This window comes from Euprymna scolopes, chromosome 4 (assembly GCF_053919585.1).
Source record: "Euprymna scolopes isolate OS-2025 chromosome 4, ASM5391958v1, whole genome shotgun sequence".
NCBI classification, from domain to species: domain Eukaryota; kingdom Metazoa; phylum Mollusca; class Cephalopoda; order Sepiida; family Sepiolidae; genus Euprymna; species Euprymna scolopes.
The window spans coordinates 35,755,643-35,768,589 of NC_136485.1; the positions used below are offsets into that span (position 1 = coordinate 35,755,643).

Consider the following 12,947-nt stretch of genomic DNA (forward strand, 5'->3'; position numbering starts at 1 on the left):
ACAGTTAGGGATTAATAGGGAGTAGTATTTAATGCAAACACGAGCCCAAATCTAACCATATTCAACCATCAATGTCGCATAAAGCACACATTCTAAGCCGATGGGCTATAAATTTTGTCCGTTTTTAATGGATTAAAGTGTCTAGTGTTTATATAGTTTTCCATGTTTGATAGAATTGCATTTTTTTGTTTTTTGTTTGTTTTGTTGTTTAAGCCCCGCCTTTTTCTGCTATTGTCACCTCTGGTTTCCATGTCTCTCAATGCAGACGACAGGTTCATCAATTGTGGGAAATATTGATTGTCCAACTGATTGCTAAGAGTTTCCATTTATGAGGTTGCCTCAGAGCAGCGATGAACCAAACAATAGGCAAGAGAAGTTGAATAGTATCCAGCAGCGACAGTACGGTGACACAAAGGTTTAGGAGTTTTAATCAGGTTGGTGGCCATTTTACTTGGACGAATTCTTTCTGTTTCTTTTGATTGTTTTTTTGTTTGTTTGTTTGTTTTTCAAGAAACACAATATCTAAAGTTGTATTACGAATGCACTCATATCCAGTCTACAAAACACATAATCTTTCAGTTAGATTTCACGAAATCTTAAGGTAATCATAAGGTAAGCATTTTATTTCATATATTATATTCATCCACATACATAGATATTACAACATTCACACACACACACACACACACACACACACACACACACACACACACACACACAAATAAATTAATCTATGATAAAATAATTGGTATATATCTAATTATTTTTATACTTTCATCCCAAATAAAGCATATCGCTACTAAGTGTGTTGGGGGGTGGGTGTTAATCAGAAAGATGTTTGTTCACAGTACATGAAAATTCCATAAACAAAGTTTCTTTCATAGCGCATCCCATCTATGGAACAAGATACCACATCACGATTATGCTTCTCAGTCGACCACATGATGGTCATCTTCAGGTCTAATGTAAACAGGTACTTTTTGAGCTGTACTCTTGGATGATCGACCTTCTGCCCATTCCGTTCCATTGTTTCCAGTGTTAGCGTTGTGATGATCATCGTCCAACTGACATTTCCTTTAACTCTTACCATAGAGCAGGGTTTCCTAAAGTGTATACCACGGAGCCCCGGGGCTCTGTGGGTGAGGCTTTGGGGTTTCGGAAGCCATTTCTTAAAGAAAACCAAATGATTTATATGGAAAAATTAAATGGCTACAGACATTTAATTTTTAATCTTGTTTTACTGGGACGAAATATGATAAATAACTACAGGTGTAAAGAGTTTCAGGATAGTTCATGAAAAAGAAAATAAAAAATAAATTAACAAAAAAATGCAACAAATTTTTGATTAATCAAAAACAAAAAATGGTTGTAAACATATCATTAGTTAGTGTTAAAATTTGAAATTAATGTTTTTCATATTTATTTTAAATTAGAAATTTATTTTTAGAAATTATCTTGTCAGTGCTCCATAAAAAAAAACCTTTGCACTGCTCAGGGGCTCCATGGTGTCCTGAAGTTTAGAAAACCCTGAAAATACATAAATGTCTGCAGTTTGGTACAATTGGGGAAACAGGAAATAAGGAGGGAATGCCAAAAGCAAACGCTTGGATAGTACTCAATACTAAAATTCCTCTTCATAGAGCAAATATATTTATAAGTTATTTGATTAACATTGACATGACAAAATTTCAACCTATGGGCAAAAATATGTTTTAAAATTGTTTATTTAGTTGATGAGAAGAAGAACAATAATTTAAAAAAAAAGAGAGAAATCTAAATGTTTAACCTTCATGATATACTTAACATACACACACACATAATGTAGATAAGATACATATATAGATATCTGATATTTATATGATGTATTTTGAATATCTAAATATCTTTATAATTATTATAGATAAACTTGGATGACCGGCGTTGCCCGGGTTTTTGCAGGTGTGTGTTGAGCAAAAAAAAAAAAAAGAAATTGCAGTAGGTAGGCAGGTAGGTTTGAACCTGTGATGTGAAGTTGAAAAAGAAAGTGGAGGTGTGTGTAATGTGTGTTGATTGAGAGAAGAAAAAAAAGAAGGAAAATTGTGAATGCAAAAAAAAAAAGGAGTAGTAAGCAGGCTCAAACCCGTAACACGCAAGAGGAAAAAAAGGTGGAAAAAAAAAACGCTCTTATCGATGAACCTACCGTGGTTGTGACGTCACAGGCGATCGAAATAACGCGTTTTATGTGACGTCGCTTATGCGAGATTTGAATGACTTGTAAAAAATGTCAGCAAAAAAAAAAACGACCCTTCTTGTAGAAAAGTGCCCAGTTGCGGATGAAGAAATTAATGTTTTTGTCCAATTTTTCGATATTTGTCATCCGAAGGGTCGAGCTTCAAAAAGGATACTGATCTTGTGAAAATCTGTCGCCTCTGTCGAAAGTTTTAGGCAGACATACATACATACATACATACATACATTTAAACAGACAGGTGACATTTATATTATAAATAAAATAGCTATCCTCAAACACAATAACCAACAAAGAAGAAACTCGACATACAAGGTGCCTTCAATAAGTTTCCAGACATTTTTCGCATTGGCTCTTTTATTGATAATAAACACATGAAACGCTAGTCCTCTTCGAAGTAATCTCCTCTGGCTGCAATGCACTTGTTGTACTGTGCCAACAACTTTTGGAAGGCCTCATGGAAGTCCTCTTGTGTGAATATGTCAGTGACCCTTGTCACAGTCTCTTTCATCTCAGATGTCTCATGATGACAGCCTCTAAGGTTTTCTTTGAGCTTAGGGAATAACCAAAAGTCACAGGGAGCAAGGTCTGGACTATAGGGAGGGTGAGGAACTGTCTTGATGCTCATCTTGGTCAAATAGTCTATGACAAAGATGGAGCACCCTTGGGACAAACTTTGTGCAAATCTTCCACATCTTCAGTTCGTTGTGATAACTGTGTCTACAGTTCCCATACTTACATCAAACTGTACACTTGTTGCCTCCATAGACACTCAACATTCCCATACTTACATCAAACTGTACACTTGTTGTCTCCATAAACACTCGACGTTCTTTATCCATAACTTCTTTATTTGGCTAATCAACTCTGTAGTTCTGACTTCCTTACTCCTCCCACATCTTTCATCATTCTTCACAGACTCTCTGCTTTACTTGAATCTCTTATGCCACTCAAAAACACCTGAAGAAGGTCGGAGATTACATCGACCGAAGCATTGTAAAAATATCAAAACGAGAACAGTAGTCCACAGAATCCAAATAATCCAAATAATCAAACTGCAACTCAAAAATTCAGAAACATAATGTCACATATCTGTTAAAAATTCTTCTTTCACTAGCAGGGAGACCCAACGTTGTCCAGGATTGAATGAAGATAAACAAATGTTTCACACTCCCATACCTTTATTGTCATCGAAATTAGTGAAATCACCCATTTTTCAATCAAATCGATTGATTACCTACTTTAGTTAGGGACTACCTCCCCTCAATGTACCAGGAGGAAGCTTCATACGCCTCCCCACAGTGGCTTAATCTACTATATAGTGTAGTCTACATTGCACTGTAGAGAATCTACTGCTGATTTTATAAACTTATCTGTAAATAATGGCTCTACTTAAAGTTTAAAATGCAAAAATCAAGTATCATAGTTTAGTTGTGCTCTAAAAAGAAACATTCATTTTAAACGCACCCCTTTCTTACAAAAGAATCTAGAGTTGGTTTTATAGGCTGCACCTTTCTGCTTGTGTATTGATGAAATTCACATGCACTTGAGATGTTAGGTTGTATAAAAGTGTTAACTCTGATCGAAATCCGACATCTTTCTTTTATCGGATTCTTTTGATTATTGATTTTCGATATTTATCGGACACATACAAATACAAAACCTACATAAGAACACTCCCAGACACATCAAGTACCTTTGTGTGAAATTAAAAAAAAAAATCAACTAAGCCGTTTCCGAATCCATAGGTAACTCTCTCTCTCTCTCTCTCTCTCTCTCTCTCTCTCTCTCTCTCTCTCTCTCTCACACACACACACATACAAACAAACAAACAAAGTTCCTTTTATATAATAGTAGAGATAAGTATTTTTATGTCTATATTATTCTTATAGATAAAATAAACCGAAAGCCATTATTATTTCTCACATCTAATTTACATATAAATTACATGTGAGTAAGAAAACACTATATAAATTAGCTGAAAAAAAGATAGACACTATTCTCTCAATACTCACAGAGACATTAAATACATCAAATTCCTACAGCTAACTACCTAGAAAACGGAGCCATAAAACCTGACATAGTAATATGAGACAAGAAGGAGAAAGAAGCAACCTTGGTAGAAGTTATTGTCCCCAATGAGGCTGGATTGAACAGAGCTGAAAAGGAAAAGATAACAAGATATGACATGAAAAGAAACAGGAATCTTAGGAAGATCTCTATCATTCTAGTTATTATAAGAGTAACTGGACTCATGAAAAAGAATTTTAAAAAATTACCTGGCAAATATACCCGGTGAACCAAGTGCAAGAGAGATTCAAACAATTTTATCTAAAGGGACGGTCAGAATCTTAAAAAGATCTCTCGGTTGGAATATATGAGTTAGCGGGAGAATGTTTGGCATCTGGTAGGATGCTCCATCCTCAGCTTGAACATACTGATGAGAAAATTGTAAAAAAAAAAATTAAAAAATTTAGAGAATGGATGAATACAAAATTCAACGAGAAGTGAAAAATGGCTGACCTGTTCAATTAATCACAAGTTACAGTTTATTAGAAGAATTAAAATGGAATTGGTTTTCAAACATAATTCAATTCCAGAACTATGCGTTATTACAATATATAGTATATAGGAAAAAAAGCTTTAAGGAAATAAACGTTGATTAACACAACTTGAGTAATACTCCCTATCTTGCGTTGAGCATATTAGGAAGTGATATACAAACTGCCATTAGCATATTAAGCGATGCTCTTCGTGTAAACAAATCGAGTTTAGGCATTTGGACGCTATCAAAACATTGTTAATTCACTGCCTGCACAGCAGCAGCTGAATTGCGTAGTGGTGAGAGGCCTTGACTGTCGTTTGGGCAGTCAGGTTTCAATCCTGGCTTGAGGTAGTTGCCTGTCTAGCCGCACTAATGAGCTGTGATACAGCGAAACAGTACTGTATGTAGATGAATATATATATATATATATATATATATATATATATATATATATATATATATATACTAGCAAGCTGTCAGGTGTTGCCCAGTCGTAAAATACGCATAAAAATTATATTTTAATTATTGCAGAATTCTTTTTTATTATAAACAGAAATACCGTAGGTATTAAATGTAACGTTAATTTCCTTTGAAAAAAAAGTGAAATAAAAAAACACAAAAAGAAACTGAGACATATGCATGCGAGTATTATGTTTTTTCTAAATATTTCACTTCTTGTAAGTAAAAAAAAAAATACTCAAGCTGAGATCGAAACCAAAACCTAAAGACAGTGAGTAAAGTATGATAACCATTAAGCCAGCTTGACACAATCTTTTCAAAGGATTCTACCACATTGAAAATAATGGATTACCAAATATACATAACTTGAATTGTACTCTCCGGCCTGGAATATGCTTTAAAAAAAAAACGCAATTTATTCTGGAATATACAAGTATTCATTGGATTTTACAACTGTTCCTATATATTCTTTATTTTAACTTACAAGGGGCGTGCAATAAGTAATGGCCCTGACCCACTTCCAGTTGTCTGATCTAGCTGAAAATTTGCATGTGCAATGATTTATATCTCTACGGGTTACAGCTCTGAACTAATTGTGGTTTCTGTTTTACAAGTATTTGAACTGAGTCAGGTGTGAAATGGAACCTGTTGAATGCTGAGCAGTGATCCGGTTTTTGTATTTGAAAGGACGCACACCACAGGAGACTTTTGATGAAATGAAAGAAACTTATGGTGATAATGTCCCATCATATGACCTTGTAAAACGCTGGCATCCTGAATTCAAACATGGCCGGAAGTCTGTGGAAACAGTTCCCAGACCTGATCGCCTCCCCCCTTCTGCCATTGATGAGGTATCTGTCCGTCAAGTTGAGGCTGCCATTTTGGAAGATCGTTGCATTACTATTCGCCAAATAGCCCAAGATGTCAAGATTAGTACAGGATCTGTGGAAACTATCATTCATGACCATTTGCATATGCATAAGGTGTCTGCCAGATGGATTCCCAGGTTGCTCACACCATTCCAGAAGCGAGAACGCGTTGAGTGCTCGAGGATGAATTTGGAGATGTGCCAAGAAGAGGAGTCAAAGTTTTTCAAAAGACTGATTACACAGGATGAAACCTGGGTCCATCACTATGATTCAGAGACCAAAGCCCAGTCAATGCAGTGGAAGCACTTGGACTCACCACCTCCAAGGAAGGCAAGGGTGCAACCCTCCGCTGGCAAGGTCATGCTCACAGTCTTCTTGGACCAGGACGGAGTAGTGATGACAGATTTCCTGGCAAAGGGTACCACAATTATAGGAGGCTATTATGCTTCACTTTTGAGGAAATTAAGGGAAGCTATCAAAATCAAGAGGCGGGACAAGATCAGCAAAGGTACCCTCCTCCTGTAGGACAACGCTCTGGTTCACAACTCGCATGTCGCCAAATCAGAAGCACGGGCATGTGGTTATGAAATCCTTCCCCATCCTCCCTACTCTCCTGACCTTGCACCCTCTGACTTTCACCTCTTCCCAACCATGAAGTTGTTTTTGAAAGGAAAGCGTTTCCCAGATGATGCAGCCTTGATTTCTGAAGTCACATTGTGGTTGGAGGACCAACCTAGGATGTTCTACAAAAACGGTCTCCAGAGCTGCATCAAACGATGGGAGAAATGCATAACTCTGGGTGGTTCCTATGTAGAGAAAGACTAATAACTGTGCCAAGTTTCGTTGCTCTACTGCTATGGGAAGTGGGTCAGGGGCATTACTTATTGCACGCCCCTCGTATATTATCCTGTTTACACTATCATTTCAATTTTAATTTTCAATTCATGTGCCAATAAGCAAATTTTATAATTACTTCTATCTATTTTGCTAATACCATTCCATCTGATGAGATGAACCATTCATTGAAAATCCATGGATTAAGGAAAAAACTTTAATAATTATTTGTACCCCTTTATCAAACAATAAAATTTGTTGTAATTACGCATAATTCAGAGTTTCAATATATATACAGGGGGCTGTCTATGGTCGTTACTGTACTTTTGTTAGTCTATGCTGATCCTAGCTAAAGTTCTCCTTCGCCACAATACCTCAAACACACCGGGGGTTGGGAGTCGTCCTACTTGATTCACAAGTCCTATCGTGTGTCTGTGTTTTTAATTAATTTATCTTTTATTTTTATTCATTTATTTTTTATATATGTATAAATATGTAACAGACAGTGAAACCTAGAAATATATACAAACCTAGAAATATATAAAAAATTTTGATTTGAAAGCAGGATAGCAGACAAATAACACAAACAACAAAATGCATTCGTGCCATTTGAATTCTTCGGATGATTGTTTCGGTCGATGTAATCTCCGACCTTCTTCAGGTGTATCTTGTCAAACACCGGAAGGTTTTGAAATTTTATCCAAATTCCCGAGTTCGACAGAAACATTCCTGAGTTTGACAAGATACTCCTGAAGAAGGTCAGAGATTACATAGGCCGAAATGTTGAGAAAATGACACTCAAGATGAGAACAGTACACCAAAAGATTCTAAATGATACGAATAACCAACTCTTATCTCAAAAATTCAGAGATGTAATAAAATACAAAACTTCTCCTTTAAAATAATTCTATCCCTTTCAGTCTTGTGCACTTTCCCATCCTTTTGTGCCGTCCTTCTGTGTCAGGTTTATTCTAGGATGCCCCAGTTTGATCGTTATGTCTCTCATTATCACCATCATACCTTAAAAATGGTCCCCCTTGATAAACTCTTTATGCATGAAGAAAAGAAACAAAAGTCACCGGGAACAGTATCAGGTGAATAGGGGAATTTTTCCAACATAGTATTATATTTCTCGACCAGGAACTACTAGATGCTCAGAGTGTTATGAACAGGTGCATTGTCATGGTGAAGGAATTTTGTAAACAAAAGTATATAAAAAAGAATAAATTATTACAGGCTTCTAAGATTACAGTTACTAGCAATAATACACTCTCTTCAGTCTCATTTTTTTGTTAGTATATAGGACGATCAAACGTACATTACACTGTGTCCACTCCAAACAAGGAGATAATACCTGGGAGGATGGTATTTTTTTTTTTACAAAGTAGTCACCACTTATCAAGGCTCAGAGGCCACTCGAGGATAAGGGTTAATGAGTGTACAGTAGTCAACGGGACAATCTCATAGTATTGTTAGCAGTGGAAATTTGATAAATTGGATTAGTTAAAGGGACGGCTCATGAAGAACTTGTTTACATTGGACTTGAAGACAACCATATGTATTCAACTGGAAAGCAGGCATTCATGATGAACGAACATGTGCTACACTAAACTCTTCCCCTACTCATCAAAAAGGAGGGGATAATGCCTGAAAAAATGGTCTCATAAGAATAGAATAGAATAGATATTACCCACTTGGCCAAAAAAAAGGAGGAGGCAATGCCTTGAATGATGGTATAATGATGATAAAAATGATGCTACACTAACTACCCCCCTTGTTTGATAGTTCAATCTCAAACAGACAGATACCAAATCTCCATTAGTTTTGGCTTCAACCAGACAGATACCCAATCTCCATTAATGATAAACTAGCAGTAAGATGCTCTCTCGCAAGTCATATATTTCAGCTAGTATATAAAACGCCTCCGTTTACTCTCGGAAGACAATGGATACCCCCTGTCAGGGTAGCTGCGTGTGTAATTGTGAGGCAAGAGTTGCGCAATCTCCAACCTCACCTCTCCTGAATCGGCACTGCTTGAGCCCAGTGGCAAGGAGAAGTCCAGGATGACTGGAAACAATGCTGAGATAAGCAGAGAGCACATACAGCACTTGAAATTCTCAAATAGTCACCCATTTTAGTACTGATTAGGGTTAACGTTGCTTAACTTCCCCGATCTAGTGGGAACCGGTGTGTTGATGTGATTATGCCGTGTATGCTACAATGTAAGTGTCGAGTTTGCTAATTTACAGCCAATTATTAACGTACATTTCTTCTCTTCCCTTTTCCTCCCTAAGAAAATGGAAAAGGTAATGTCTGAAAGGATAATTTCATGATAACAGAACAGACACTACACTATTCTCCAAACTAGGTGGTAATACCTGGGAGGTTGGTATCATAACAAATATTACACTATCCAACACTCCCAAAAATGAATTCTGATAATCCTGAGAGTATGGTATCAATGAAGAACAAACACATATTACAGTACCCTCACCCCCACCAATAGGGGAGATAATGTCTGGGAGGGTGGTCTCATAACAGCAGGACAGATACTAAACTACCCATCTTGTACTGAGCACTGAAAGATAATACAGTAATACATTAATAGAATATAGTTTGACTTCAGACAGACAGATACCAAATCTCCATTAGTAATAGAAGTACAATAATGCGTACTTTTGCACTTAGTACACTGGATTTCTATCATGGTGGCTTGGGTTCAACCGGCAGCTGACCTAAACTGTCGTAATATGCCTGCTCAAATTTAAAAACGCTAGGCAAAAAAAAAAAAAAAAAAAAAAGAACATTTAAGTTTTATGAATAAATATTTTTATATTTTTTGTTATAAATAAATAGAAACATTTTTTTCAATAGAATTTCAAGGAAAACATTTGATTTTTTTTTTTTTTTTTTTGTAAGTTTTTGATTTTTATTGTTAGGAGAACTTTTGAATTTATTTTTGCTTGTTTTTTTTTGTTTTTTTTTTAAAGTAGTAAGAATTTTTATTGAAACTGTCGACATATTTTTAGGGTTATGATTGGACTGATTAAATTTGTGCATGATTAGAAACTAAACTTTTTCTTTCAATTTATTAAAAGTTGTCTGCTTCGATTTTTTATTGGCTAAGCGTGTTTGTTATCACTTTCTAATGGCTGATCAACTTGATCATCACTTTATATATTCTGGCGGTTTACGTCAGCCCAATCCAACATTTACAGAAACCCAGTGCAAAAATACCCAATAGTACATTAAAAGATGGTAATAACATATTTCAGCCTCGGCCATACAGATACCAAATCTGCATTGCTAATAGATATACCCCCAATATATCACGTCAAGTGATAATATAATCTGTAGTCCTTCATTCGTCCACAGCTTACATCGCATACAGTATACACAAACTTGTTACATTTTAGACCCTTTTTGTATATATATTAGAGCGGTCTCAGCAATGATAACAAGTGTAGGTTCGGCTACACATAAAAAAGAGTGTGAGTCACTTGACATCCAGCTGTAGAGTTCTGATGGGAGGGGGGGCGGTTACTATATGATGGTGACACAATAATGTGTAAATATCTCCACTGGACAATCTGTAAAAAGTTGAATATCGAATGCAACAACAAGTCCGGGAACATGTTTACCAGAAAACAACAGTTAGAAATAAGTCCTACACCATTCATTATGACTACACAATCCCTACAGCTACGTACCTAGAAAACGAAGCCATAAAACCTGATATAGTGACGTGAGATAAGAAGGAGAAAGAAGCAACCTTAGTAGAAGTTAGCGTCTCCAATAAGGCTGGGTTAAACAGAGCTGAGAGGGAAAACATGGCAAAATACCAAGGTCTCGTGTACAACATGAAGAGAAACTGGAATCTTAGGAAGATCTCTATCATTCCAGTAATTACAGGAGCAACTGGACTCGGGAAAAGGAATTTCAAAAACTACCTGGCAAATATACCCGGTGAACCAAGTGTAAGAGAGATTCAAAGAATTGCACTTAGGGACGGTCAGAATCTTAAAAAGATCTCTCGGTTGGAATATATAAGATAGCGGGTGAAAGTTTGAATGTTTGGCATCCGGTAGGATGCCCTATACCCAAACTAGAACCAACTGATAAGAAAATTGAAAAAAAAAACAAAAAAAAAAACAAAAAGATTATATCTTGCCATCTTTGCAATGACTGTGAATTTTATCGCTTCATCAGAAGTTGAGACACGTGCTTGTAGCTCCCTGCTTAATGCTTTAGCCACACAGCTATTTTCAACAGCAGTATGTTATCAGTTTTTTACTCACTAATGCATTGCAGCTGTATCAGGTTTCACGTTTCCTCATCTTACTATGGGATCAACATGGACTGCCCAATCAATAAAGCATTATACTAAAGCAGGAACCTTAACAAAGACCACCATTCCCCATTCAACATCATTAAACAGACACACTCACCGATTTTCCTTTAAGTCAATACTTTTATTAGATCCGTTTCATTATTCATTCTTTTATGTTTTTAAGGAATCACAAGTTCTGTCCACAGGGAATAATACCACACTAAAAACATATACATGCCCAGTCATGCTCAGTTGGTTAGGACAGGTTTGATCTATGCTAATATGAGAGATATGCATCTGCCTGCCTGCCTGTATGTATGTATGTATGTATCTATATATATATATATATATATATATATATATATATATATATATATATATATATATATTATAATACTTAGCAGGAGATAAATAAGTTATATGTAAAATATAGATAAGCAAAAAAATATGGGTTGGGAGTGATATTGAAAATGAAAAGAAAGTTTGATCGTTTTGCTTTGCGGCATATCAGCCCTTTTTGTAGAGTTTTTTGATTTTGACTTTACAGAACATGATTGAGTTTTGCAAAGGGAAAGAAAAAACCCCATAACATCAATGTTCTTTCTGGTATATGTTCTCAGAACGTTCTGCTACATTCGATATTCAACTGGATGGTTCAATGGAGATATTTACACACTCCATTGTGTCGCATTATATAGAAACCTCCCCTCAGCAGAACTTTACAGTTGGATGTCACGTGACTCACACTCTCTATTTTTAAGCGACAGAACTCGCATTTGTTGTCATTGCTGAGATCACTCATTTTCTTAAAAGCATTCGTCATCAAGCCTGATCTTGGCCAACCATTATAATCCTCTTCTGATCATAGTGGAGCGATCCACTTTGTAGCCAGTTTATAGAGCCTTCCCGGTTGAACCTTCAATCTCCAGAAGCCTGTCACTTAGGATTGACTATTAGTTTAGCACCTTTATCCATTACACCATGAATCCTTGCAAGCCATTCTCTCTCTCTCTCTCTGTATATATATATATATATATATATATATATATATATATATATATATATTTACCCGAATACGATGTTCAGCATGTTAAAAATATACCTTTTGTTGTAAAAATCTAATGGATAAACATCCGAAGAAGTTGGTGGGGAAGGATATTTTTATGGACACATAAATCGCAAAATTGCCTACCCATTAATGAAACAGCTGTAATGGAAAAAATCCAGGAAATAAACGAAGGTTATAAAAAAGAAAACGTGAGTCTATATATATATATATTCCAGGTTAAGTATTCTTCAAAGACAAAACATCCAATAAGTTTAACGAAGTTTATACAAAAGTGGTCAATACCAAAGAAGAGCAAAATATACATTTTTTTTATTTGTTTTTACATAAACGTTTAGGTACCACTACATAAGTGGCTGCTCTTCAAACAAGGACATCTCCAATTTTCATTAAGAACTTGACTTAAAAGTAAATATATATATATATATACATATATATATATATATATATATAATATCAGCCAATGTTACTTGTTTTATATATATATATATATATATACGCGGACCGTCCCAAAAAGTAAAGTCTCCTATTTTTCAACTCTAAAAATTTGGAGAGCTACAAAGGAGAGGGATGTGGTACCATTAAAGCGAGCAACCTTTTGTGCTCCAAAATTTATT

At 35.7% G+C, this 12,947-nt stretch overlaps 1 protein-coding gene across 7 annotated transcripts in view; it reads left to right on the forward strand.

The window, feature by feature from the left end:
* Nucleotides 1-265: 265 nt before the first annotated feature.
* The window catches only part of LOC145267089 (uncharacterized), a 92,004-nt gene continuing 79,322 nt past the window's right edge, over nucleotides 266-12,947 (forward strand). For 2 of the 7 annotated variants that reach the window (XM_080123086.1, XM_080123123.1), the window contains exon 1: nucleotides 295-434. The gene's annotated coding sequence lies outside the window, so the exon portion shown is untranslated. Of the gene's footprint in view, nucleotides 435-493; nucleotides 613-12,947 lie in introns of those variants that run through there. The other 5 variants (XM_080123094.1, XM_080123131.1, XM_080123138.1 and 2 more) reach the window with 4 other exon arrangements.